General features: G+C 40.7%; 1 pseudogene; it reads right to left on the reverse strand.

The window, feature by feature from the left end:
- Positions 1 to 18,635: 18,635 nt before the first annotated feature.
- LOC126261073 (5S ribosomal RNA) lies at positions 18,636 to 18,753 on the reverse strand (annotated as a pseudogene).
- Between the last annotated feature and the right edge of the window lie 8,342 nt (positions 18,754 to 27,095).

Consider the following 27,095-nt stretch of genomic DNA (forward strand, 5'->3'; position numbering starts at 1 on the left):
ATTACGCGTCCATTTGCTGATGGTCTCCGAATCTGCTGTTTGCTTTTAATACTGGTTTTCGTGCTTTTGTATAGGGTGTAACTAAATTCAATATACGGACTTCAAGGACAGGTTGCTTACAGCATAACAAGAAAGGAAAGTCTGATTAACATGGTGTCTGAAATGCAATCTTTAGGAGCTATGTGCACTCGTTTATCTTCTATACTTCGAAACACGTCTCTTCTTCTGCAAGCTGTTTGCTTTCCATATTTTGGAAGGAAGGAGTAAAATGTCCAGTAAACATGGGTTCTAAAATGCTCATGATGAGACCTATGAGAACATGTTGATCGTTGCTACTATGAGGTACATCTGTTCTCCTGAACAAGTGCTCATATCTCTTTAGATATGCAGTTTAAAACACATTTTTACTGGGCACTTCTTGTTGTTTTGGACTCTGGTGTCTACTTCCTAAATACAGACAGAAAATAAGTTGCAGTAGAAGAGATGTGTTTCGAAGTATCGAAGATGAACGAATGTTCATAGCTCTTAACGTATGAATTTTAGAACCCGTGTCCTACTCTCGTTTTTCTTGTTTTACCATCAGGAACCTGTCTTCAAAGTATGTAAAGGGAATTTAGTTACACCCTGTATATTCTGCAAAGTAACCTTATTTGGGAGAAAGAAAGAAGAAAGAAATATTCCGGAACCTCAAGTGAAAGGGGGAATCATTCTAACATTTAAAATGTCCACATTGTCTCCGACGATTTATGTATGACTACCTTTGCCTACGCTTCGCAATGACAAGTGATTGACTTATTGTGTGACAAAACTGATATGAAACACAGAAAGTCTCGACAGGGACGAACGATCGTAGTGCTCTTACGGAATGAGAGGATGGAAAGTCAGTTTTCACAGTATCTGTTATAATGCGTATCGCTAGACTGTCAACATCAGATTTTGACACAAAACTAAGATAAATTTCGTGGTGTATCTTACAAATACAGGCTTCAGCGTCGTCAGTTCTGGGATGGGAGAGGCTGTAACGTCTAGTAAGAAACAAAAACAACGTATTATGTAGTAATTAGAAAATTAGATGTATCGTATTGTGTCATTGTATAAAATTATGTATTTTTTTTTATTATTTATTTTTGAGAACGTCTGCGTCGGCGAGTAATGAAACCGCCACAGAAGAGAAATGTCAAACAGAGATTAAAAAAGGAACTAGTATATAATACGTGATGAATATGAGTGTCTTTGTCTTTGTAATCTGAGAGTCGTGCGAGTAAGATCTCCTATGTTATAGTAGCGAACGCTAATGTAGCATTCTTTTGTCGAGACTGAGAAATGCACGCCATTACGTGTGAATTCACAAAGGTCTGTAAACACTGAGATATTTAAATGTTTTAATAGAGTTGTTTAAATGAAAACTTGTATTATTAATTGTTAAAGCTTGCTTGCCTATTATCCCATCCTGTTGAGACATTTTTCAGTTATATAAATATTATCTGTGGTGCTGAGCTGCGTGGAGAACGAAAGAGACGCTGCCGCGGCGTATTCAAACGACTTACAATATAGTCGAGTATACCGCAAGGAAGCGGTAAAATAATAGTAAAATAATAATATTTCTTTTAGCTCCCAGACTGGCAGTGCAGATCAGCAGATTTTATGATGTGTTGCAGGTTGACGCGGGCTGCTGATAGGATATAATTTACAGTACAAATAAGTTAATGTACCTTCAAAATCTGATAGAAATCTTGCTGTGCTCCGTTCTGGTCTGGCAAACTTTATAGTGAAAACGTATTTTTTTTATGAGAGTCTTATGTTCTTGGACTAGTCGTGATATGAAATAGTATTTTACCGAGAAACAAAATCCACTGCAAACTTGTGTTGTTGAACGATCAGACGAACTGTAACATCAGTGTTCATAACAAAGTAATTTCAATTTTCAATAACTATGAAGTAGGGAAGATATATTGATTCTTAGCATGAGTTACAGTTACGAAAAAACGTTCCTTTAATTGTAGGCCAGATACAGAACAATAAGACTTCAATATATATATATATATATATATATATATATATATATATATATATATTTTATTTTGCTAAAAGGTAATGATGATAAAGAAATTCAAAGCACAGCATTGCTAAAAGTATTTCACGTAACTCTTTTCATATATGCGTTGTTACGCCAATAATCATAATTAAATAAACAAAAGAGCAACAATTTACAATCCACGAGTTACGTGAAACTGGCGCCCAAAAACGCGGGGCCCGAATTTGCAGTGGCCACAAATATAAAATTTTATGTATTTTTCTTTCAGTGTCTATTGTTATGTATGTATATATATGTATTTACTGATAAATGTATGTATGTATATCATAATCAATGCCATGTATTAATGAAGGTGCAAACACTCTTTCATGACAAAACGTACTACTGCAAGCGAGTAAGAGAAGACGATCCTGATAGTACTGAGAAACTGTAACGACTACGTAATCCGGGGGCAGCCGAACCCCGAGATCAGATAAACTAAAGGTAAGACTACAGTGTAGTTGTCCTGTTTGTAGAAGTTGAGCTCCAGTGAAGTGATCTCATATCGCTAGTGGTGTGCATATTGTACGTAGTTTGATGTTAGTGTTTGTGACAGGACAAAGTTGATGGTAGATAGTAATTTTTAGTGTGTAGTGTAGTGTAGCTAAATTAACGTATTTTGTGTGCAAGTGGTAAAACTGTCAGATTTTGTGTTTTAGTAAGCAATTTAGGAATATGGTTAAGTTGCGTAGTCAACGTCCGAGCAATATGGATACTGAGGAACAACAATTAGTTAGTGCAGGAAATGTAGAACCGGGTACCTTAAGCAGTACAAGTACTCTCTTTGAGGATATAACATGTGAGAATGTGGGGGCAGGGGCACAGGAAGTGGTGCCACCGCCCACTAGTGCTCAAGGAGATGTAGATAAAGAAATTGTACCACCACCAGAAAAGCAGGAGCCAGAGAGTGGTAATCTCCCTGGTGGGTATTCACTTCAGGCTATATTAGAGCGTGTGTTAGATTACCAGGCAAAATTTGCGCAACAACAAGCTGAAAAGGACGAGAAAATTGAGATTTTTCTCGCACAGCAAGCGGAGCGAGATCGTCAGCAAGCTGAGCGAGATCGTCAGCAAGCTGAGCGAGATCGCCAATTAACAGAAAATTTACTCGCCCAGCAAGCTGAGCGAGATCGCCAGTTAGCAGAAAATTTACTTGCCCAGCAAGCTGAGCGAGATCGCCGGCTAGAGGAAAAGTTTCTTGCCCAGCAAGCGGAGCGGGATCGCCAATTAACAGAAAATTTAATCGCCCAGCAAGCTGAGCGGGACCAACAACTAGTGCAATCGTTAGAAAGTATGAAAAAAGAGATTGCAGATATGAAACAGAATTATGAGTCGATACCTAAGGCCGTGCAGGAGCTGACTGAACAGGTCAACAACCTGCAAGTAGCAAACACTAACAGGGTAGAAAAATAGGTGTCTTAGCCAACCGAGTAGAAAAGCTAGAAATAGATTCCACGCAGCTTGTAGAGCAGAGGTGGAACGAACAAGCAACTAAAATTGAAACAGAATTCAACTCATGGCTAGAAGTGAAGGAGGGTGAGATTGACAAAAATATTAATTCTAAAGTACAAGCAGCCATAGCAGATAGAGATTCCGAATTGTTCAGTACCGCAGTAAATAGTCAGGTACAGAACGACGTACAAACCATCAAACAAATACTCAGTGAGGATATTCCGCAGTGCCAAGTGAATATTAACAAACGGATATCCGACCTGGAGAAGGGTTTAGCACAAAGCAGAAAACATCTGGAACAGGAACCTATATCGCTAACAGCCCATGGTATTGGCAACGCACAAACTTATACGCGATACAACAATGGGGAATCTGTAGTCGATAATGCGAAGAGCTGTAGCTTCGGTTCGGAGCACACAGCATATGTCCCAGGAGCAAACCCATGTAGTTCAAAAATATTAGTGGAAGAAAGTTTAATCAAAAATAGGCAGTTTCAAACGTTTACTACTGAACGGAAATCAGTACACCCAGTAGTATTCATAAAAGGCTTTAAAAATATCTTGCCCAGTGTGTGGAATGAAACACAGAAAATTCAATACGTAATGTCATACATTCAAGGTGACGCAGCGTTGTGGGCTACAGAAGTAGCAGACAGCTGCATGACATATGAACAGTTCGAAAGGGCATTTCTGTCGAAATATTGGTCGCCTTGTATACAAGAGCGGCTAAGAAAAGAAGTATATAATCCCGAACCGTACTCACCCCGTCTTGGGAATTTGAGGCGGTATTTTGAAAAGTATATAAACAAAACGCGCTACTGGGACGAGCCTATATCACCAAGAGACATAATAAGACTACTAAAATCACATTTACCCATTCATATCAAAGAGAAATTAATACATGTACCAGAAAGCGACATGGAAAACTTCCTGTCTGTTCTAGATTCAATAGACTTGATCCAGGAAGACGCAAAATCAGCGTGCGATCACTCGCGGAATAATGGGTCAGGATGTAAACACGACAGAAATAGTAGTGCACAAAACCACAACCATGGAAATGGTGGGGGTGGTAACAAGCGGCAAGAACATTCGCAAAATGGTGGTAATGGTAGAGGCCAGAACGGGTATGGACAACCAACTTATAACAAAAAGCGTCGATTTGACGACCGGTACGAATCCGGAATGTCAGGGACCAACCGCTGGAAAAATGCGCGAGGTCAGTGGCAGAGCAATTATAGTGATAGTAATCGAAATTGGCAGCAGAATCAGCGAAGAAGCCCAGAGCGACAGGGGAATGACCGGTATGACAACAATAGACCACCACCGTAAAACGCGCCTATTGCGCAGCCGTGGCGGCCTACAAATCAGAGTGTACATATAGTGGAGGTCGCGGACAATAGCCGTCCAAGTACCTCACAAGTAAACAATCCAACAAACTAGAATCGGCCTCGATATGCTCTCCATCGCTGGCCGAGGGGTGGAGTGAGAGCAACACGAGTGATAATAATATACCTGGGATACGTATGCTGCGATACAACGACGGTGTCAGTATGGATAAAGATCTACTGAACGAACCGCACGAATGTAAGAAGGATAATAACGAAAATGTGCAAGCTATTATCGAAGCGAAAATCAATGATGTTGCAGTGAATATAATCATCGACACAGGTGCCTCAGTAAGTGTAATGAGTATGGAGTTATTTAAAGCACTGGGAAAAGGACATAGCATTCCGACTTTCCCGGTTAATAATTGTAAGGTGTCTGGAGCCATTAGTGCACAGAGCCAATTAGTTAAGTACCAGGTGCAGGTGGAGATTTGTAAGGAGGGCGAAGCCATAGTGAGCTCGTTCCTCGTTGTTAAAGGATTAAAGGTGGCCTGCATTCTGGGAGTAGATTTTCTCCGTGAGAGGGACGCATTGATCGACCTCTCCTTGGGGAAATTAAGCATAGTTAATAGGGGTAGGAGGATTGAGTTATCTATGATGAAATCGAAGGAGGTACTTGTGCCGTGTTGTAATCGAATCAATATCAAAGGTAGGAACCCTTGGGTACTACACCTCGATGATTTTTCACATGCAGCAGACCTCTATTACCCGAATTTAGAGGATCGAAATTTTGAAACAAATGTTGAGGCATTTCAAACCAAAGTGCAGGAATCTGAAGGTTTAAGCGATACACAAAAGCAACAGTTGACGCAGCTGCTATCGGAATATACTATGGTATTTACCGACCGACCAGGAATAGTCAAAGGGTACCACTATCACATAGAGGTGATGCCCCACAAAACATACTGTCGCGCAACTTACTCCATCCCTTGGTCGAGGAGGGAATTTGTAGCTAAAGAGATTCGGAAGATGTTAGAGTGGGATATCATTGAGCCCTCCTTCTCTCCATACAGTAGTCCTCTTGTAGCAGTGGCGAAAGCCAATGGAAAAATCAGGCTAGTGTTAGATGCGAGGGACATTAACAAAATTATTATACCTGTCCGGACTCGTCCAGAGAATTTAGATGAGCAGATACAAAAATTTCATGGAGTGCAGTACTTGACCTCGGTCGATCTTAAAAGTTCATATTGGCAAATCCCACTTACACCGGAATCCAGGAAGTACACAGCTTTCATATTCGGAGGGCGAAGTTACCAATTCAAGGTACTTCCCTTCGGATTGAATGTGAGTGCTGGAGTGTTTATTACTGCTCTGGACACGGTACTGGGTCCAGACTTGTTAGAAAAAATCACAGTATATGTTGATGATCTGGTAATCGCTACTGCTACTTGGGATGAACATATGGAATTGTTGCATAGAGTACTAGAGAGATTTAGGCAAGCAGGGGTGACAGCAAACCTCGAAAAGTCAAAATTTGGACGAAATAAAATTAAATTTTTAGGCCATCTTATTACACCACTTGGTATCAGCCCAGACAACAAAAAACTAGAGGCGATCCGAGAATTTCCAAGCCCCCGCACTAAGAGACAATTGAAAACGTTCCTTGGACTTACGTCTTTTTTCAGAAGGTTCGTGCCCAATCAGTTGTTAAATGACGCGTCACTACTAAATCTACTACGAAAAAATGTGCAGTGGGTTTGGACTGACAAATGTCAACAAGCTTTCGAAGCGATTAAAACCGCCCTACTGAATGCAAATATTTTGCAGCACCCAGATCTGTCAAAAGATTTTTGTCTTGCGACGGATTCATGTTCCTATGGCTTGGGAGCGTGCCTGTTTCAGTGGGAGGAAGGAAACGACCCGACAACAATAAAGATTATCGGCTTCGCCAGTAGGACTTTAACTAGCTGCGAGAGAGCCTACTCGGCAACCGAACTGGAAGCGCTTGCAGTAGTCTGGGCTGTAAAAAAGTTTAATTATTATCTACAAGGGAAGGAGATTAGAGTGTATAGTGACCACCAGGCGTTAAGTTTTTTGATGTCATGCAAACTATTCCATACCAGACTGAGGAGATGGATGCTTATCTTGCAAGAATACCGGATAAAGATTATGTACATAAAAGGCCAAGATAACGTAATAGCGGATGCTCTGTCGCGACTGCCGGTAGGATTGCCGGAGTTAGCAGAAATGTTAGAGCAATCCGCGGAGTATAAAGTGCTGTTAGTGCGTGACAATACTTACATGAAGGATTTTTTATACATATGTAAAAACATGTTCGAATTACAGAGATCAGATCCGATGTGGAAAAAAATCATTAATAATATTGAAGAGGGCGTTAACAATAGAGATGAGCAAGGTTTTAAAATAGTGAACCATATTTTGTATCATAAACTTAGCACGAAAGAAGACTGCTGGGCGGTATGTATACCTAACCAGTCGGTAAAAGTTATGATATGGCACACGCACTTGGCATGGGGCCATGCAGGGATTGGAAAGTGTGCAGAAATCATGGCGAGATACTGCTACTTTCCCCGTATGAAACACCAGATTCAGGCAACAGTTAGAACTTGCGTGATATGTCAGAAAGCAAAACATTATAATAGATCCACTAAGTTTGAACTACATCCCATAGTTCCACTCAGGCCGCTTCAATTAGTATCTGTGGATGTAGCAGGTCCCTATCCCATGGCCAGAGGAGGTATGAAATATATACTGGCCATGTACGATATTTTTTCCAAATACTTGGCAATTTATTGCATAAAATCAGCTACTGCCAAAACCATGGTCAGGCGGATCAATCAAGAATACTTGCCTCAAGTGGGAAAACCCGAAGCCATAACGACTGATAATGCCTCTTATTTCACGGGTCGAACTTGGAAAAATTACCTACGGGAACAAAATATACAGCATATTCTGGTATCCCGGTTCCATCCAGAAGCAAGTCTAGTTGAAAGAATATTCAGAGAATTGAATAAGTTCCTTAGAATCTACCTAGGGAACCGACATACAAAATGGTCAGGGTTAGTACCTAAATTTGTAAAAATACACAATTTAACACCCCATTCAAGTACAGGCTACCCACCGGTAGAGATATTGAATGGAGTTAATGAGACACCGAATGAATGGCTCACGCCTTTACCGAGATTACCAGCCAAGGCGGAAACAAGGGAGGAAAAGATGAAAAAGATATGGAACAGACTAACCAGCTGTGCGGCAAAGAGGAAAAGGAAGTACGATCGAGGTGTAACTAACGAACAGAAATATAATGTAGGAGACCTAGTACTTATTCGTAACCACCCTAAATCTTCAGCCACCTTAAAACAGAATAGTAAGTGGCAATTGCTATATTCAGGGCCCTTTGAAGTAATAAGCGTGCCACACGAATGTAGCTATTTGTTAGCACATCCCCATACGGGGAAGATCAAAGGATTGTATCCACGTAAAGATGTGAAGTTATTTATTCAGTGACATCTCACATATAAAGAGTAATAGTTGTAAGAAGATTTTAATTATGTTTTAGAGTATAAGTATGTTAGTATTAAGAAAGAAATTTGTGTGTAATTAAACTTGGAGGAAGTGGAATCAGAAAATGAACAATAGCTTACACAGGAAAGATTTTGTTTAAAGACAATTAGAGCCATTAAAATACTATATGCTCATTAAGCAACGAACAATCTTCTTGTTGATAGAGTGAGGATTAATTTCTTGAACCATTTTACAAAGGATTAATTTCTTGAACCATTTTCTATGTGTAGTATGTAAGTGCAATTAATGATGCAATCTTATATAGTAAGGTAACTGTTGTAATTGTATTAGAATAAGGAACCCTGAGAGAGAGAGTCTCTACTAGCCAAACATTGACTTTGTAATATGCAACAATTATGTGATGTGATGTTTGCTGCCAGTAGTGATTTGAGAACGACACTGGAGCCGAAGCTAATTAAAAACAAGCCCGTTCCGTGGAAACTCCGCTTTGTATGTAGCAATGCTTCAATTGAAGCCTGTGTACTTGGTACACGCCCTTAAATATTCATTACGCGATACGCGAATTAAGTCAACCAATGTGGAACCTACACTGTAGTCATGTAGGAAAAATCGTTAAAAATAATGCTAGTGCTAAATGAAGTATTTATTGAGCAATATGCCCAAGTCAAGCTGTCATGCACATGGTAAAATCTGTTTGCTAGATGGGTGATAACCAGGCAAGCTACACTGAAAGGAGGAAAGGAAAACTATGTAAAAAAAAAAAATCACACACCTTTAAAAAATTTACAAAAGGGCCATATACGCCTAGTAACAATATGAAAACTGTGTTGTGATAAGGTAAAAACAAATAGACGCCATGTAGATGAGAGTGATTATGCGAAGAACAGTTAAAAGGTATTAAAAAATAAACTGTGCGCATAAACAATTGAGGAAAGCACGGAATATTGTGTGTAGTAGGGACAGAAAATGACTGTTGTATCTGCACCAATATATACGTCGATAAGTCTAGTGTTGAGTGATAGACTGTCCTAGTGCAGTGCTCAACGAACAATAGACAGTGTATAAAAACAGTAGTTATTGATCCGTTCGGAGTCGATTCAAACAAACATCGCTCGACGGAGACATTTAGTATGTGTGTAACGAAACATTTTCGCGTGTTGAAAGACGCTCTGGCAGTGTATCAACCCTGGGAGTGAGTGAAAATGTGTAGTACAATGTGCGTGTGACGAACCCTGAATACCAGTGTCACAATGCCACAAGAAACCTGTTATCACGCCAAAACATCCTGTGCATACCAGTGAAGCGAAGGCTTACTGAACAATAAACGCTTTTAACAAGTTGCATTTTCTTCCACAGCTAGTAATCTGTGTCCTTAAAGACAGTACACCGTTGTGGAATATTTGTTTCATGCGCTACGACGGGGAGCCATGCGGAGAAGCAGAGACGAGTGCCGTGCCGCCAGCCAACCGGTCGCGGTAAACCACTGCAACTCGCCGACATCGGCGAATGGTTCGCCGCGGTTCGCGACTGCTTGGGCGCCACGTCAGCACGACGTCGCTGTTACTGAGAGCCGGTCGTCGAACCCAGCGGCCGTCGGCACGCGGCGTTCCAGACGACGCTACTCAACAATTGCTTCGCGCCGCCAGCTCTGTACAACATTGTTATCATCCAAATGAACTATCAAATATGTGTTTAATGCACTAAAATGAATAGGGTTTAGTGGACACGAAATGACGTGACAAACATTTGTTTTTTTCTTGAGTTATTCAATACAGACTCAAAGTATTCATTGGTTCAGTGATGTATAGATATAATATGTTTTCGTCATGTTAATGAAGTATACTCGCACGAATGCTAGACATTTTAAACCAATTGTCGTGAGTAAGTGCAAGGACGATTCATTATACTGCTGTAAAAATGTGTAATAAGTGACTTTCATTATAATCCAGAACACAAATATTATATTGGTAACAAAGAGACTAAAAGGTTAACATGCTCTCACAAATAGCCTTTCTTATATGTGAACATTGGATAGAGTCTGAACTTTTTGTGATCAAACTGGGTATTAAAACAAACCAGGCGAGATGACCATGGCTCCGGCGCAGTTTTCCCAGGTTTTCTGATCGCACGTAGCCCGAATGGGGGAGCCAAATAAATGTAATGACCCTGGGACTAGGTTTACGGTCACCTCGCAAAGTGTAAGAACAGTATAAAAAGTGTAATTAAACCTACAGTGTAAAAGAACTCAGAAGTGTAAAGTGAATGTTCCAACCAAGGTAACAGACAATAACCAAACAGACGTTAGTGGCAGCATATTGCCGAACATTTTCAACGTTAGTCAATTGCTGCCAGGGGGCATTGTAACGTCTAGTAAGAAACAAAAACAACATATTATGTAGTAATTAGAAAATTAGATGTATCGTATTGTGTCATTGTATAAAATTATGTATTTTTTTTATTATTTATTTTTGAGAACGTCTGCGTCGGCGAGTAATGAAACCGCCACAGAAGAGAAATGTCAAACAGAGATTAAAAAAGGAACTAGTATATAATACGTGATGAATATGAGTGTCTTTGTCTTTGTAATCTGAGAGTCGTGCGAGTAAGATCTCCTATGTTATAGTAGCGAACGCTAATGTAGCATTCTTTTGTCGAGACTGAGAAATGTACGCCATTACGTGTGAATTCACAAAGGTCTGTAAACACTGAGATATTTAAATGTTTTAATAGAGTTGTTTAAATGAAAACTTGTATTATTAATTGTTAAAGCTTGCTTGCCTATTATCCCATCCTGTTGAGACATTTTTCAGTTATATAAATATTATCTGTGGTGCTGAGCTGCGTGGAGAACGAAAGAGACGCTGCCGCGGCGTATTCAAACGACTTACAATATAGTCGAGTATACCGCAAGGAAGCGGTAAAATAATAGTAAAATAATAATATTTCTTTTAGCTCCCAGACTGGCAGTGCAGATCAGCAGATTTTATGATGTGTTGCAGGTTGACGCGGGCTGCTGATAGGATATAATTTACAGTACAAATAAGTTAATGTACCTTCAAAATCTGATAGAAATCTTGCTGTGCTCCGTTCTGGTCTGGCAAACTTTATAGTGAAAACGTATTTTTTTTATGAGAGTCTCATGTTCTTGGACTAGTCGTGATATGAAATAGTATTTTACCGAGAAACAAAATCCACTGCAAACTTGTGTTGTTGAACGATCAGACGAACTGTAACATCAGTGTTCATAACAAAGTAATTTCAATTTTCAATAACTATGAAGTAGGGAAGATATATTGATTCTTAGCATGAGTTACAGTTACGAAAAAACGTTCCTTTAATTGTAGGCCAGATACAGAACAATAAGACTTCAATATATATATATATATATATATATTTTATTTTGCTAAAAGGTAATGATGATAAAGAAATTCAAAGCACAGCATTGCTAAAAGCATTTCACGTAACTCTTTTCATATATGCGTTGTTACGCCAATAATCATAATTAAATAAACAAAAGAGCAACAATTTACAATCCAGGGACGAACGATCGTAGTGCTCTTACGGAATGAGAGGATGGAAAGTCAGTTTTCACAGTATCTGTTATAATGCGTATCGCTAGACTGTCAACATCAGATTTTGACACAAAACTAAGATAAATTTCGTGGTGTATCTTACAAATACAGGCTTCAGCGTCGTCAGTTCTGGGATGGGAGAGGCCTGGGTCAGTAACGATCAGATTTTGACACAAAACTAAGATAAATTTCGTGGTGTATCTTACAAATACAGGCTTCAGCGTCGTCAGTTCTGGGATGGGAGAGGCCTGGGTCAGTAACGGTAACTCAGCTAAAACTGTGTATCTGTAATGGGCGCAGGTATGTCTGCGTCCCCTTTCACCCGCCCCCAACGTCCGCCCCCACCCACCATCCACCATCAGAAAATTCCTGAGCTCTCGACACCCATGTTTCTGGAAAATTTCGCTTTCCAGAGTACAAATTTTTTCAATTTCTTATTTCCCAAAAATTTTCTTACATTGTAATAGATGTAAGTATCAGACCTATGCTATACATCCCTGTCTCTCTTCGTTGAGTCCCTGCATCGGACATTCACATTCCTAAATACACAACCTTCTGCTGAGGCTAGGACAATAGAGAACTGCGTAATGAATGTATTTTAATGCTACCTACATTCGTTTCTTCACATTGACTGAATGAACATTACAGATGAATTGGATCATTGTGAACATTCAATGAATAAGAAAGATGTCGAAACCGAGTCTGAAAATTTTCACACGGGAGGAATACACGGAAGGAAACTCATTGACAAAATTTTAGCTGCCAAGGGGGACTGCAAGTATGTTTTACGGGATGTTAAAATTACTCATTCGTACCGCACTAACAGCCGCTTATAACAGTGGTTTGTACAGTCCTTGCAACCTACAACGCGAATCCGCGAATAAGCAGATGCAGCCGTGACAAGATAATGTAGAGCAGCATAGCTCGAAGTCTAAAGTGCAAACACACGAATTTAACCATTTACACCGTACCACAAATGCCCCAAATCATTAACTGTTTGATTAACTTGCAGTTCCCGTTGACAGCTAAACATTTCTAATTGTTACACAAGTGACTAGTAGTAGAAAGAAAATCAAGCAGTGTGTGTTACCTCACAGGCGACTTCCATCAATCCGGAGTTTAATTTGTTGACAAATACTGTAGCTCAGTTCTTATGATGATAATTTTTCAATAATTTAAATTTTAGTAGCAATGAAACAGTTGCTCGTTTAGTCTCTGTAGACGTCACTGAAGGAATGACGAAGACAAACATTTTCGTTACACAAGGCACACCAGATAAAAGAAAAATTCGTGAATTCTGGCACTTCAAATTACTAGTTTCAGTTATACTTAATTGGTTGGTGTATCAACTGATTGCGGCCGTTGTTCAGTATGCTGTGCTGCGAACTAGGCATACTTGATCAAATTTGTAAAACGAAGCAACGCAACCTCACAGTGCACAAAAATAACAATACTGTTGCGCTGATAAACCTGAAATTACAAAGAACTATTGGAATTTATATTCTCTGACAGTTTATTGAAAAATATTTTACACTGTCGAGAAATTAAACTATTGAATCACATTATTACTTCCGGGTGGATTTGGTGCTACATAAACAGTCTTTCTGTCTTCCTTATAAAGACAGAGGTCTTGTTATGCCCAGGCCAAGGATCCAACAAAATAAATGTATTATTTTCTGCAGCTAGTAAGACGACATTTCGGCTGTAACATTAAAATATGTTCTCTCGCATTCTTCCACATATTCATTTGACGATTAGAAGGTTTTTGCAGCTAAACAATCATTATTTTTTAAATTTTTGGTCCTAAATTGCCTTCAGGTGATTGAAGAATGGTATAAAACTGCGAAAACAGGAATCCACTGATACTTATCACTCGTATTGTTGTGTGTGAATGTTTAATAGCAATGACTGATTGCAAAGCGAATCTGCATCTTTTAAGCTGAAATGATGAAATCCGGTTTACATACAGTTCTTGCATGAAACGTGACTGACTGGCATTATACACTGCATTTTCGTCTTCACGTCAAGTACGAATTTCCCCATTACCTGTTAATGACATCTTCTCTACACAGTTACTTGAAGTTAACTTCGTAATTTTGCTGCTTCCTTTTCGGTACAGTTTCCTTAATCTGTTTTTCTAGGTAGAGGAGGCGTTGAGATCATTAATATCCACACTGGCAATTCATAAGGCCCAGTCTCTATATTTCTTTCAGTAATGGCAGTTTGACTCTCACTAACAGTTGTAAATCCTTAGAATAGTTTTTCTTCTGTACTGAGTGAGCTCCATTCCGGTGCATATTTCTTAGTTCTTGTAAACCTTTCTTCCATTTATACAATTCATGTTCAGATTACACGAAATGAAACCTACTTTACACACTGTTTAACCTAAAGCGTTTGCTTCCTGCTGTGTTTAACCAAAAAATTTACAGCCACTGAAAGCTATTACAATTATATTTTATTTGGGCTAGGAAGGTACCGCATTTTTGTTCTGGATTATAATTAGCACTACGGTCGTCGTTTGAACCAAAGCTGACGGAAACACCAGAGTTATTTCCTGCATCTTCCAATATTTCCACATTCGAATAAATGTCCAAGAAAATAACTAAAAAATAACACAAATATACACATGTAGCCTTCAGGGGAAGTAGTAGGAGATTTTTATTGCACACCGCATTTTTCATGTTTCATCTTTGCAAGGTGCAAGGTATTAACTGGATTCCAAAATACTGTGAAACACTGGAACCTGTGCACAGAAAGATGGTATTAGCAAGCACATACGAAGAAAATACAAAGTAAATTAATTCAGTTTTATGTGCAGTGTTAATTCTTAGCGATATCACAAAGGCAACAGGTAATTATTAAAGATAATAATTAGTATGGATACTAATTATTATAGATATAAATTATTATAGATATGAAATGAGTTGGAAATTCGAGGGAATAGTAACCGTGAACAACTGTATCAGAGAAACTAGCAACGGAAACTAAAATTCACTTTATAAAATAAGATCACGATGTGCCATATTATCTGTTCTCCAATGCATCATCAAGCAAGGCTATGCACCTGGCATGTTGAGCATGAACTGTCTGCTACAGATACTGTATGGGTGTTCATTACTCCAGCTGCATGGGGAACAACAAACTTGGCAAATTTCAACATTAAAAATAATACTTGCAGTGTGTCTTAGCAGCTAAAATTTTGTCATATTGTTTTTTTCAATGTATTCTTCCCGTATAAAATAATTTATCACTGGTATTGACACGTTGGAGTGGACTTTTAACTTGCAAGTGGCTACACCAGAGAGTAGAGACTAAACTATTTGCGAGATAATAAACATCAATGGCTCGCTCTTATCACATGTACCACCTGAAAGCATACTACTTTTAACACCTTTAATTATTAGTATTCTACAAATGAACTAAATACTGATTTAATGTTGTTCAATACACTGCCTTCAGTCACAAAAAAAAAAAAAAATCTGCAGTTATACCTCTAACACCGTGAAAAATATATGTATATACATACAGCGCCAAAGAAGGTTTCTGGGCTAGAGTTAAAGAAATTCTTATAACGAAATAACTCGACATTTTATATTGTTCCGCAAACACGCAATCGCTAGAAACAATCTCCAAGATGCGATCCTCACCATTTCATGAACTGCTCTGAGTCGCATGGCACATGCGCGCCAGTATAGGGCACACCTATCTCAAGGTGTTGACGAACTGTGTAGTTCCACAGATGCCTCCCGACGCCAATATCCAGTGAGATGGTGTCCCATCCCACTATTATTGGGATGTTACCACATTTCTCCACGAGACGTTTCCTTGTGTTGGATCGGAAGAGCAGGGGGTCATATTGCCGTGTACAGAGCAGGGGTTGTAAATCTGGTGGATCTGAGACAATGAATACACACCTGCAGTAGAGGCCTGTCATGCTTACGAACATGTAGCGAGAAGTGGAGTACTGTTTCGATATCTGTCGAACTACAAACGGTGCGTGCACTGGACTTAGCAACAATGATAAAAATATTTGAGTTCCTGTGTACAATGTGGGACAAATAAAGTTATAAACCTTGACAGGCACTGAAATATACAGGGTGAGTCACCTAACATTACCGCTGGATATATTTCGTAAACCACGTCAAATGCTGACGAATCGATTCCACAGACCGAACGTGAGGAGAGGGGCTAGTGTAATTGGTTAATACAAACCATAAAAAATGCACGGAAGTATGTTTTTTAACACAAACCTACGTTTTTTTAAATGGAAACCCGTTAGTTTTGTAAGCACATCTGAACATGTAAACAAATACGTAATCAGTGCTGTTTGTTGCATTGTAAAATGTTACCTACATCCGGAGATATTGTAACCTAAAGTTGACGCTTGAGTACCACTCCTCCGCTGTTCGATCGTGTGTATCGGAGAGCACCGAATTACGTAGGGATCCAAAGGGAACGGTGATGGACCTTCGGTACAGAAGACAATGGAACAACACATTACGTCCACATACTAACACCTTTTTATTGGTCTTTTTCACTGACGCACATATACATTACCATGAGGGGTGACGTACACGTACACACGTGGTTTCCGTTTTCAATTACGGAGTGGAATAGAGTGTGTCCCGACATGTCAGGCAAATAGATGTTCAATGTGGTGGCCATCATTTGCTGCACACAATTGCAATCTCTGGCGTAATGAATGTCGTACGCGCCGCAGTACATCTGGTGTAATGTCGCCGCAGGCTGCCACAATACGTTGTTTCATATCCTCTGGGGTTGTAGGCACATCACGGTCCACATTCTCCTTTAACGTACCCCACAGAAAGAAGCCCAGAGGTGTAAGATCAGGAGAAAGGGCTGGCCAATTTATGCGTCCTCCACGTTCTATGAAACGCCCGTCGAACATCCTGTCAAGGGGCAGCCTAGTGTTAATTGCGGAATGTGCAGGTGCACAGTCATGCTGATACCACATACGTCGACGCGTTTCCAGTGGGACATTTTCGAGCAACGTTGGCAGATCATTCTGTAGAAACGCGATGTATGTTGCAGCTGTTTGGGCCCCTGCAATGAAGTGAGGACCAATGAGGTGGTCGCCGAAGATTCCGCACCATACATTTACAGTCCACGGTCGCTGTCGCTCTACCTGTCTGAGCCAGCGAGGATTGTCCACGGACCAGTAATGCATGTTCCGTAGATTCACTGCCCCGTGGTTTGTGAAACCCGCTTCATCGGTAAACAGGTAGAACTGCAACGCATTCTCTGTTAATGCCCATTGACAGAATTGCACTCGATGATTAAAGTCATCACCATGTAATTGCAGATGTAGCGACACATGAAACGGGTGAAAGCGGTGACGATGCAGTATGCGCATGACACTACTTTGACTGAGTCCACCGGCTCTCGCAATATCCCGTGTACTCATGTGTGGGTTCATGGCAACAGCAGCTAACACACCAACTGCACCCGCTTCTCCTGTGACGGGCCTGTTACGGACCCGTTTGCGTGCTACGCCCATACCTGTTGCATACAGTTGGCGGTAGATGTTTTGCAATGTGCGGCACGTTGGATGGTCTCTGTCCGGGTACCGTTCTGCATACACCCTGCAGGCTTCAGCTGCATTTCGTCGACACTCGCCATAGATGAGTATCATCTCCACCTTTTCGGAGTTCAAATACACCATGGTCACAGTTCCTACAACACTACACTATCACAGACGTCTGGTAACACGGTGTACTACAGTTGGTCTGCGTGCGGAGACGAATGCAGAATAACAATAGCAGCAAGCGCTACATGCGGACACTGCGACAGCTAGACCAAACCACAACAGTGCACTACAGCCACACTCGAAAACACGGTCGTCATCGTAAACATGTCCCTGCAGTTGCTGCTCGCCGACCGTGGCCCGTGTTTGTTACAACACGCAACTGAACGTCGGAGGTTTCAAGCGTCAACTTTAGGTTACAATATCTCCGGATGTAAGTAACATTTTACAATGTCACAAACGGCACTGATTACGTATACGTTTATATGTTCAGATGTGCTAACAAAACTGACGTGGTTTCATTTTAAAAAACGTAGGTTTGTGTTAAAAAACATACTTCCGTGCATTTTTGTATGGTTTGTATTAAACAATTACACTAGCCCCTCCCCTCACGTTCGGTCTGTGGAATCGGTTCGTCAGTATTTGATGTGGTTTGCGAAATACATCCAGCGGTAACGTTACGTGACTCACCCTGTATACAAATGTTTTTGTACACTGCTAGCCATGTCAGCCTGTGCATGTATACTGCCTGACACAAAAAATGAATCATCCGGTAGATATGGTCAGAAGTTAAAGTAACTCCGTATGCATGCACACAACTGGTGAATATGAAAAGAATTACAGTTGCTTTTCTCTATAAGGTAGAACAAGCCACAAAGTGACTTAGTGTTTTTCGTGTTTAGTAATGTTACCAGTCCCGGTACGTTATATAAAAAGCACTCCGTCTTCAGGCCACAAGTAGCCCATCGGGACCATCCGACTGCTGAGGATGCGGATAGGAGGGGCTTGTGGTCAACTCACCGCTCTCCCGGTCGTTATGATGGTTTTATGTGACCGGAGCCGCTACTATTCGGTCGAGTAGCTCCTCAATTGGGATCACGAGACTGAGTGCACCCCGAAAAATGGCAACAGCGCATGGCGGCCGGGATGGTCACCCATCCAAGTGCCGGCCACGCCCGACAGCGCTTAACTTCGGTGATCTTACGGGAACCGGTGTATCCACTGCGGCAAGGCCGTTGCCAAGGTATAAGGGGCCTGAAAAATGTCAGATGATGAGTGATCACTGTGAAGGACAGGGAGATGCAGCGTACGCGTCTAAGACAGCGTTATCAGCACTTTGGCAAAACTTAGAAGAGAACTCATCGGTCTCTACGCGGCCGGGCTGATGCAACCATACAGTCTTCAGATTTGCGGGCATCCGGATGTGACATGGGACGGTGGGTGCAGGAATACTCGCCCTCAAGGTTCTAGTCGACAACTTCTACTCATCGCAAAGGACGGTCGCCCTATTATTCAAGCACACCGTAACCCCTTCACATCGGCGTCTGCCACTTCGGAAGAAGTAATGGATTCCATGCAACATTCTGTGCTTCATGACATCCCTTTCAAATGAAGCATTGCATTATCCAGGTAAAAGTGGTCACAACATCATATTGATAAGTGAGATCATAAGGCCATGTGACAAATCAAGTACCTCCTTAACTCATAAAATTAACTTTCCTTTTCAGCTTCTGTGTTTTTCCCATATCTGTCTGGCATGTATTAAAACGACCACCAGTAGCAGTAAAAGTAGTCTTCCTTTTCGTGTGTGAGGTTCAAAGCGACTGATATCACAATTTTAGAAATTTTTTCTTTAGTTTTTTCAAAATGTCAGCTTATGCAAATAACAATGTATTTCTTTCTCATAGTACTTTCCCAAAAATGTATTGACTCTTACATGTTATTTACAGTGGCACTCTTTTTATTTCTAAAAAGTATTGTACAAAGTTCGTGGAAGTTTTACCGTTTCAGTCGCGAAAACTAAAACAAGTACTGCCAAGATATTTTCATATTTATATCCCGACACAAATTAGAGTACTCATGCCATGGTTTTAGTCCTAAGAAACCACCAGTATCTTATAACAATATTCATAAATAAAGTGAGGCCCACAGTAGATGCGACAATAGAGCCGAAACATATCAGAGTTAAGAGCAGATAAAAGAAATACATCGCTTCAAAATAACGCGCGCAAACAGGAAGAAAACCATCTACAGCAGGACATTTATGAAGTATGTATCTTCGTCTTCTGGGAACCAGTTTTTTGTCTGTGCTCCAGTATTACTCGACTCTCATCTAAGTTTAAAAAATTTCCAGTAATTTTAAGATTCTACTTTCCTTTTTGCCTTATTTTTCTGATGCGGTCTGACAATGACATGACGTGACACGACATGATATGGCATGACTACAAACGGTGGCCACATTGGATGTGGGAAAACTAAGTGCGGCGCAAACAGTACTTTCATTTTGTATGAGCCGAGGTTGTAAGCGCAGTGCAGTGCGGAACTAGAAAAGAGCTGGTCTTGACGCGGCTGCCGGAGAGTGTGCGGGGTGTGACGCGCCGTGCCCTGGGTGGCCGCCTCTGGCCCAGTTGTTGCGCGCCATTACGGCTGCATGAGGCGGGCGCCATTAGCTGGGGTGCTGAATGTTGCAGGCGACACGCCGCTCTTTAACAATGCACGCGCTCGGGGCCGACACCCAGGCTATCTGCTGAAGAAGGCGGCGGCGGCCGCGGGAACAGCACCAGACGCGCCAGCGACTTGATTGGCCCGCCAGCTGTTGGGCAGGCACGGGGGTGTTCCGGGCGCTGGCAACTTTATGTAACCGGCCGCCGTCAGCGAGTCCGTTTAACTCGACGAACCACCAAATACTGGGGTGAAACTCGGCGTACGTCTGTCGAAAACATTAAAAGCTAATCAACGTTTCTAAAATTTCTTCGAAATTACACTGACGGAAAAAAATCACAACGCCAAAAAATAACTAACATATAATGATTTCTACAATACATTTGTCTAGGTCACATATTTTGAGAGGTGGCATGAGCCCCCTCTAATATTTCTATCTTAGAGTAATTCGATTTTCCTCTCTAATTGCATGCGGTGAAAAGTCGCTATTCCTTCACACGCGGACTTCCCACGCAGTGTCTCTCGTCACCCGGGTGGTCCAGTGACAGGCGGGTTCTGCTGATCTTGAAAGGGTTAAGCCGACGGGTGTGAGGGAGTCGAGTGGATGCTTTCCAGACGCTGACATTGTCATAAGAGCGGGGGCGAGAAGCCCGTAGGGGCCTGAAGGAGCGGCTGGACTAGAGATTCCGTTACTTCGCAGAAACTTGGTGAAAACACTTTCTGGCGGGCTCCCAGCGAGGTGTGGGAATGACTTGTGTTCCCAGACAGTCTTGGAGGGCAAATTCCCGCGTTTTCTGCAAAATCATAACTGTGATTGGCTTGCTCAGGGGATAGCTCCGTGACGTAGCAAAATTGGTGCAGAAAGTGGTGGCAAGTACCTCCATTGGTGGAATAGTAGTGCGTCAGCAACAGAGTGGAATATTTCGCCGGTTCTCGAGTTTCTGATTGGAACGTTTAACCACGGCCACTGTCGTGGGGGCGGGAATGCTCTGTGTTCAGCTTGTACGGGTGCTCTTGTGGGGAGTCAGCTCTCGGCTTTCGGTCGGAGTAGGTTACAAGACTGAGCTCTCGCTGCTCTGGACAGCCTGCCTTCCGTTGGCTGTCTAATACTTTCAATCAATTGTAACTGTTTGACGAATGTGCTGAAGTTTCTACTTCAACGTAACTTTCTGAGTACAGTTGGCAATTGAGCATTCTGCGTACAAGCGGCCTATGTTGTCTGTCTTGAGCAGTTTTGGCTAAAGTTGACTGTACCGGAGTTACTGTGTGACTTCTCTCGTTAAAACCACTCACTGTACCATCAGTGATTGTGTAGCGAGCCTTCTTCTTCTCCCTCAGAGGCGTATTTGTGTTACTAGGAAGTCTTTAGTCTGGAACAACCAGACCAGGAGAATTTATTTCGGGCTATACTCACGAAATTATCATCACCACGACGGTACGTCGAAGCAACCAGCCATCGCCTCCGGTATGCCAGATCGTGTCCTTGCAGTTAAGAAGACAGCTTGGTAATGTACACCAGCAAATCAGGGAATTTTTCTAGGTGATAAGCAGAGCTCAGCAGAGCGCACCTGTTCGTCTTTTCTTTGTTCTGTCTTGGGTGTTCATTGTTTGAGTTATCACTACTGTAGCAGCAATTAGTGTTGGGTTGGCTGGGTGTTTCTCTTAAGATTTGAGATGCATGGAATTGGCTCCACATACCACTTGGACATCAATGTCACAATCTATTTAATGGACAACTTCACCTTCACAGCATTTATTTGAGTATCCAATTTGATGTATTATAAATGTTTCATGTGTTTTGTTTATTATTTTGAGTAGTCATAATAAATCAATTTGTTATTTTGGACAGAACTTTCATTCTGTTAATCGGCAGAGCAACCTTTCCATTTCTCACTGCGTTAATGAAACTTCCCTTTATATAATTAATTCCTATCCAATTAAATTATTGCAGGTGCCAAACTCTTTTCTACTCCACCTGCAGGGTCAATTACAGTCAGTTCGCATTTCTTCTTAATCCATATGCAACAGCAAAAGTCGGAGTTAGAAAAGGGGGGGCTTAGAGCATCATTTCCATATGAAGATTCGAGAAGAATTTAGTGTTAAATACACTGCTAGCCCCGGCACCTCGCAATTTAAATGATTAACATTCCAAGATCACTGGTTATAAGCCAGAGATAAGTCATTGCAAATGTGAAATACTGGTACATTAATAACCGGTTTATCTGCGAGAATGTTCATTGCAAGCACGCGAAAGCGCATGCATTGTGTGGTACAAATGTCGGATCTCAGTTTGTGTGGCAGAGTTCCATACCTGTTGCACCTGGTCAGTCATTAATGTGACAGTTAATGCTGTTTGTGGATGAGGCTAGAGTTGTCGTATGCTTACATCACATATGTTTTCGAATGGAGACAGACTGGTGATCGAACAGGCCAAAGAAACATGTCAACACTCTATAGAGCTTATTCGACTACAACAGCGGTAAGTGGGCGAGTGTTATCTTGTTGGAAAACACCCCCAGGAATGTTGTTCATGGATTGCAGTGCAACGAGTCCGGAACGTCACACACTCGATTCAGAAGAGACCGCAAATGACAACCAAAGGTTAGTAGAGGTTCGTGCGTCTGTGAAAACATATACGTGCAAAGCACACAGCCCGAGAAAATTCTGGTCCTATGTAAACTCATTGAGTGGGTCTAAGGCTTCGATCCACTCACCTGTTGACCAGGATAATGTGGCAGTTGAAGATAGCAAAACGAAAGCCAAAGTTTGAAATTTCCCGTTCAAGAAATCGTTTACGCAGGAGAATCGTATAAACATACAGTCGTTTGGTTATCGAACAGACTCCCGTATAGACGACATGGTAATAACAACCACAAGAGTAGTGAAAAGTTGAAGGTGTTGAAAATAAATGTCATCACGTCCGAATGAAGTCGTGGAAGTGATTTTATGTAATAAAGCTTTTAGGAATAGTGTTGTATTTAGGAAAGTTGGCTAGTCAAATCTTACAAGATCTGTGTTCTGTCTCTTAATGTATTCTTTAGCTGATTGGAAGTAATTAGAGTTCTGATAGGAATCGTGTGGGTATTAGTTTCACCTAACTAATGAAGTTTATCTGAGTTAGTTTACCCAGTTATATTCAGTATTCATGTTTTTATGGGTCTTGTTCTAGTTAAAGAAATTTGTTCCTCATTTATCCAAGTGATCTGGCTTTATAAGGCAATCGCCTTTATTATTGTGATTGTGATTTGATAATGCTTTTTGATTGAATAAAGTATGTGGCAACTACAACGGATTACTATTGTGATTTTCGGTGTGTCCTTATGGCCCACATCTCAACTGCATCAAAAATTAAGCACGGATGAGAGGATGTTATATATTCTAGAGTTAACATATAACAACAGAATGTCAGAATCTTGCAAATGAAATAATTAAAAAATAGATTACAGGTTTATAGACTAAAGGTATAACGCTCAAGAGCGAAGTGCTGCAGACGGTATTACCTGCGAAAATCAAGTTACCACACAATGCGGAGGCTGAAGGATGCGATCGTAAATGCATTTCCCATTTGCAGTCCCTCCCATTGGCCACGCGTTCAGTGTCAACTTGGAATGCGGGAGTAACACGTACCTTTACGCAACAGTAGTTTATTTTGACTTAAAAAGGTAGCTAAATATCGCGTATCATTTTCTGCTTTTTGTGTTATTATTTGGTCAGCTGCATACAATACCGTATTTATGTAGTTTCATTAGAGAGCTAATATCAACGACGGAGAGTGTCTCATTTCCGTTGTCTTGCAGCATCGTCGATATATTTGCGAAAAATTGTATAACATATTTCATCCTCGTCGTACACTTACATGAACTGTGTACTCTCACGTTTATAGTAACCTCTATGTATGTAAAGTGAAAGATGTAGATGGAGACAGCATTTAAATGTTATTCGTAAAATAATCTTGCTGTCTGTGGGGTCGACAAGCATCATACAAGAGCTGTATAACACTTCATGCCATAGGGCCGGACTACAGAAGGGGCTATCAATCTACCGTCACGCACGCACAACTGGCCGCCACTACATCCAGTCCTAGCGACAATGTTTATCACTGTGTATGACTTGTCAATAGAGGGACGCAGATGGGCGTAACTTACAAGCTGGGTCTCAATCTATAAGGCTCGCTGGCAAGTGGAGGTCGAAACGTAATAAACTTAGCTATAAAATGCCTCAGAGAAAGCGAGAGCCATGTTCAACTTAAAAAAAAAAAATTATTTTTACCTGTTTAGGTTATCCTCGAAAAAATCTCACCTTCGAGAAAATCTCTTATTTGTACAAGTCAACATGTTATCTTTTTCTTACAGTTTGAAATATTGGTAATTTTGGGGTCAGAACGTTGTACCTATTCCTATCGTGGGTACATAACCACAGTCCTGTGATTTAACTATTTCTTTTAAACTCTTACGTTGCATGCAATTCTAACAGTGCCGTTTAAGCTAGCACAACAACAGCGAGCCATTCACTTGACACAATCACTTTTCTCTGCGAGTATTTTGTTTCACAGACATCAGTGCCAGTCTCACCTTCCTGATATCCACAGTCGATTACTTTTCGCCTCTCAGCCATGGCTCTTTGTATCTAATTCCCCAGCGATTCTCCACATTTTTGCCTCTCAGACATGGCTCTTTGAATCTAATTCCTCAACGATTCTCCATACATTTGTATACATTTCAACTACATTACCATTCCTCAAAATATTCTGAGTGACTCATTATCAGTAAAAACCAAGCAGTCATCACTCCTCGTACGCAATACTGATACATGACCTCAGTAGTTCAGGCAAAATGATATACGTTCAGCTAGTAACTGATGGAAAAAGGATATAACACACAAAAGTTAAAAATATGAGTTGATACTCAATGTTGTTGTTGTGGTCTTCAGTCCTGAGACTGGTTTGATGCAGCTCTCCATGCTGCTCTATCCTGTGCAAGCTTCTTCATCTCCCAGTACCTACAGCAACCTTCATCCTTCTGAATCTGTTTAGTGTATTCATCTCTTGGTCTCCCTCTACGATTTTTACCCTCCACGCTGCCCTCCAATACTTAATTGGTGATCCCTTGATGCCTCAGAACATGTCCTACCAACCGATCCCTTCTTCTTGTTAAGTTGTGCCACAAATTTCTCTTCTCCCCAATCCTATTCAATACCTCCTCATTAGTTATATGATCTACCCATCGACTCTTCAGCATTCTTGATACTCAATATGTAACATTAATTACTAACGAAAAATTTGATGAGATTCTATGTGTAAATGTGGTAAACTTTTCCAAGACACTACACACATAGTGTGACTGTGGAGAAAAGAAGATGATCATACACAAAGAGTATAAAACAAAATAAAAATACCTTGAAGCAAGTGTGAAAGACATGAGGAAAATATACTTTGGAAGAACCAGAATAACTGTGATTTGCTCCCAGTTTAATTGTAATTCTTGTAGCCATAAAAGTAATAATATTGTATGGCAAAAAATGGATGGCATCTCTATATGAGATTCAGAGTGTTGACTGAAATAGGAGAAAAATGTGGCAAGTGCTTAACAGGAAAAAACACTCAATAAACTTTGTATGCTGCCGTTTTTCCATTCGTTTTCCTGTTTCAGTATCGAAAAAGAGTTTTGTAATACAGGTTCCTGGAATCTAATCTTATACACTTGTAAGAAATTGTCACATGTTATATTTATTATCCATATTCCTACATTTATATGATTATATTTATGAATCCCTATTCAGGCATAGAGCATCGAATCTACAACCTCCTGAGAATTTTGTAAGATTCTCTTCTCCCCGAAGTAGGTCCCTCAGGCGTAAAACTACATTTTCGGTCAGCAACGGGGTATGAGGGACTGAATACATAGTATGCTCATACACAGACAAAGCTATTAACGAAGGAATAAAAGACGGTTGCCTGGCGCTATTTGACTTGCGTAGTCTTACGGAAATTGAAACTGTCAAGCAGAAGATCGATTTCCATGCAGCATATTATGGATGCATGGTCTGCCTGAATAATTACGAACCTACCTGTCATCTATCCGTGATGGAATATCTCCTTATACTAAGTCTGAATACCATTATGCCACGTGTAAATCAAATTCCGATCATGAACCATCAATGAATCTCGTTTGATTAACTGGCGTAAAAATCATTTCATGCCTATTTAGCGCCCTAAAATGCCAGACAGCAATGATAAAATAGAAAGTTTCCTATTTCATCGTGGCAGGCTGTTACAGCAACCGGATTAAAAGCGTTTCAGAGTCTTGGCTGCAGCATTTCGCAACCAAGACTGTTTTTGTTCTGAAATGGCAAAATACGTCCTTCGATGTCGGTGTGATCTAAGATCTGTACTTTATAGCATCAAACATTTGTCCAGATTTTGCAGTACATACAACCGTAGTCTGCAACATCACGTTGCTGTTAGCGTTGTCTTGAGTACTTCCTGTACTCCATACAGATTTGAGGCTGCTGTGAAACAGCAATAACAAGAATGTTTAATAATGCCTAAGTAATTTGTTTCTATTTATTATACGACAACTGAAGAATATGATTTCCAAGATCATAAAAATGCTGGTGGGTTACAGTATCTTAGGAAATACTTTTTTTTAAAGAGTCTGCTTGGGAACATGAATGTCCGAACCTCCAAATGAAAACTGTACGTTCATTCTTAAGGAATACGTGTTCCGACCTGAGGCACTGATGACTTTCGGGATTTTTATTCTATTTGTGCACAGGTCCAACTATTCGAATCTTGGATATAGATGACATAGTCTTTTCACTTCACATAGTGATCTAAGTCTGTACATCCGAGTTGACAGTTTTCTGTACTTGCGAGAGTGTTAGCATCCGGAAGTACTGGCGGAAACGAATTTATTTTCCTGT

This window comes from Schistocerca nitens, chromosome 5 (genome assembly GCF_023898315.1).
Source record: "Schistocerca nitens isolate TAMUIC-IGC-003100 chromosome 5, iqSchNite1.1, whole genome shotgun sequence".
NCBI classification, from domain to species: Eukaryota; Metazoa; Arthropoda; class Insecta; order Orthoptera; family Acrididae; genus Schistocerca; species Schistocerca nitens.